This window comes from Apium graveolens, chromosome 6 (assembly GCF_009905375.1).
Source record: "Apium graveolens cultivar Ventura chromosome 6, ASM990537v1, whole genome shotgun sequence".
Taxonomy (NCBI): Eukaryota; Viridiplantae; Streptophyta; class Magnoliopsida; order Apiales; family Apiaceae; genus Apium; species Apium graveolens.
In genome coordinates this window covers 38,680,625-38,684,415 of record NC_133652.1, presented here as the reverse complement: position 1 = coordinate 38,684,415, position 3,791 = coordinate 38,680,625, and positions in this window count along the sequence as shown.

Below are 3,791 nucleotides of genomic sequence, written 5' to 3'. Positions count from 1 at the left end.
GATACACATAAATTCCATCTTTAGATTGTTTAATTTGGAGCCCCAAGAAATAATTGAGCTCACCCATCATGCTCATGTCAAATTCACTGCTCTTACACTTAGAAAACCACTCACACATAGAATCATTAGTGGATCCAAAGATTATATCATCTACATATATCTGGACAATCAAAATATCATTACCATTTTGCTTAGTAAATAAAGTAGGATCAATTTTACCTCGAATGAAGCCATTTTTGATCAAAAACTTACTAAGCCTCTTGTACCAAGCCCTTGGTGCTTGCTTTAAGCCATATAATGCCTTCTTGAGCTTGTAAACATAGTCCGGATGTTGTTCATGTTCAAAACCAGGGGGTTGCTTAACATAAACTTCCTCTTCCAGAAATCCATTAAGAAAAGCACTTTTGACGTCCATTTGATGTAGCTTGATCTTCTTGAAGCATGCATAAGCAAAAAGCATCCTAATTGATTCCAATCTAGCTACTGGAGCATAAGTTTGATCAAAGTCAATGCCTTCTTGTTGGTTGTACCCTTGTGCTACGAGCCTTGCTTTATTTCGAGTAACAGTACCAAATTCATCCACTTTATTCTTGAAAATCCATTTTGTACCAATGATTGAAGCATCCTTTGGTGGCTTGACCAGTTCCCAAACATCACATCGTTCGAATTGATTGAGTTCTTCTTGCATAGCCGTGATCCAATTTTCATCTTCAAGTGCTTCTTTGACATTCTTGGGTTCCTCTTGAGCTAAAAATGCAGCATAAGCACAAAAGTTTGCAGTGCCTTTTCTTGTCTTGAGACCATCAGAAATATCACCAATAACCTGTTCTGGAGGGTGATTCTTTACTGTCCGTGTAGCTTTTGGCAATGAATGCTTTGCAATATCTTCATGTGAAGTCTTCCTTATCTTAGATGGAGGAGCTAAGTCTTCACCATCATAGATTGGCATTTTATCCTTTGCTCTATTTCCTCTAGGACCATCAAGAGTCATCTTTGCCATCTTTACAATTGCATCATCAACTGGAGTAGAAGGTTCTGCTTGCTGATTTCCTGAGGCAGTTTCAATTCCAGCTTGCTGTTTTCCAGAATCAGTCTCTGTTTCAGCTTGTTATTTTGGAGTAGCCTTCTCTGTTTCAGCTTGCTGTTGTCCAGCTTCACCTGCATCATCTTCCTCGTCTCTTGGAAGATCATTGTTAGGTTCTTGAAAAGTAACATCTATAGATTCCTCAACAATATGCTTAGACAAATTATAAATTCTATAGGTTTTACTATTCATAGAATAACCAAGAAAAATAGCTTCATAAGATTTAGCATCAAATTTACCATCATTACCAATTCTCTTGAGCACAAAACACTTTGAGCCAAAGATTCTGAAGTAACTGATGTTGGGCCTCTTTTTCTTGAGCAATTCATATGGAGTCTTGTCCAAAATAGGTCTTATCAATACTCTATTCAGAACATAGCATGCTGTGTTGACTGCTTCTGCCCAAAAACTTCTAGGTAACTTGCTTTCTTGTAACAAGGTCCTTGCTGTCTCTTGCAGTGACCTATTCTTGCGTTCCACCACACCATTTTGTTGTGGAGTCCTTGGAGCCGAGAATTCATGTGATATTCCTCTTTCTTCACAATAAGTAACAAAGTCTTTTTGGAATTCACCACCTCAATCACTCCTTATTCCTACAAGCTTTGTATTGAGCTTATTCTCAAGTAATTTAATTAATTTCTCAAACTCATTAAAAGCAGCATCTTTAGTTCTAAGAAACAATACCCATGTAAAACGAGAATAATCATCAACAATTACAAAACCATATTGCTTACCTCCTATACTTTTATAAGCTTCTGGACCAAATAAGTCTAAATGTAAAAGTTCTAAGGGTTTAGAAGTAGATACCATTTTCTTTGCTTTGTGAGTACTTCTAATTTGCTTGCCTAATTGGCATGCCGAACACACCTCAGTCTTGACATACTTGATTTTGGGTAAACCTCTGACTAGCTTCTTCTTTGAAAGCTTGTTAAGTAAGTCCATGTGAGCATGACCCAATCTTCTATGCCAAACATAAGGATCAGTGTCTATTGCAGCAAGACAGCAAGCTGTTTTCTGCAACTCAAAGTCCAAAATATATATATTTCCTTCCCTTCTAGCAACTAGGGGGACTTTGTTAGTACCAATAGTAATAATACACTTATCAATACCAAAGTTAACAGTATGATCATCATCATATAACTGACTTATGCTAAGCAGATTATATTTAAGGCCTTTAACATATTGAACTTTATCAATTGAAATGTGTTTATTACCTATTTTACCTTTTCCAAGGATTTGAAGAGTTTTGCTATCACCAATAGTCACTCTTCCACCCTTTTTCATCTGAAGACTCAAGAATTGTGCTTTGTCTCCACTCATATGTCTAGTACATCCGCTATCTAAAATCCATTGAGTTGATTTGACTCGAGCGGCAAGACACATCTACAGAACAAATAAAACAACTCAACCTTTTGGTACCCAAAGTTTGTTGGGTCCGACATGGTTAGCAGATAAAACATATAAAATATGTAAATCAGATTTCTTTATCCATTTTTGGATAAATCTAGGTGATTTAACTCTGCCAGCCTGATGATGGTAAGCTGTCTTTGTTCTGCCATTCAGATCATAGTAAGCTGTTTTCTGTTTGTTTCCTCCATGGTATAATTTTTGTTCATTCTGAACTTTGCAATGCTTTTCAAGATGCCCTTTCTTTCCACATCTGTTGCATATCTTCCAAGGCATAACATAATCATAGGGTATGCCATGTTTTCCTTCATATCTTAGAGCTTTGTCCTTCTTGTTTGCATTCATTCCAATTCCTTCTCTGACCAATTGAATATTTGTGTTGTTCATCATAGATTTGAGACTTTCTTCTCCTTGAACAAACGATCCCATGCCTTTTTTCAGATCCTCAACTTCCTTTGTGAGCAGATCAATCTTTTCAGCTTGCTGACTTATGATTTCAGCTTGCTGAGATGGTTCTTCTGCTTGATTTGAAGGTGTTGCATCTATTGATTCTCTGATTTTGAACAGCTCCAAACATTCATCCCTTGCTTCAATCTCCTTCTTTAACTCCGTGATCTCCATTAACTGAGTCTTGTTTCTTTTGAGGAGAATTTTGTTGAAGTTTTCCACATGACTAACTTTAGCTTGAAGATCCTTGATTTCAGCCTCTTTGTCAGCTTGTTTAGGTACCTTCTTGTCAATCCAAGTATCTACTTTGCTCATCAAATCTTGAACCATAGTCTTGAGATAATTATTCTTCTCTTTTAGCTTGCTATTTTCAGCTTTAAGAGAATAATATTCACCCATAGATACATTCTTACATTCCTGCATGGTTAGTGGTTCCAAAACAATATTTTCAGAAGATAAATTATATTTACAAGAGTTTACCTCACTCTGATCTTCTTCTGAATCACTTTCTAGGTATCCACTTTCTGAATTTCCTCGAACAGAATCATCATCAAGTCCAACTAGGGCAAGATTGACCATGTCTCCACTTGAATCATCACTAGAAACCGAGTCATCATCACTCCAAGTCATTAGAGCTTTAGCTTTCTTCTTATCCTTGAAGACAGTTTGCTGTTTTGACTTTAATTTGTAGCAGTCCCGCTTATAATGGCCTGGCTTTCCACATTCAAAGCATGTCTGATCTTTAGAATCCTTGTTGGGCTTCTTGTTGTTGGAAAGTCTGCCTTTATCTCTTTTCAGCTTGTTCTTCTTCTCGATCATCTTTCTGATCTTTCTGGATATTAAAGCTAGTTCT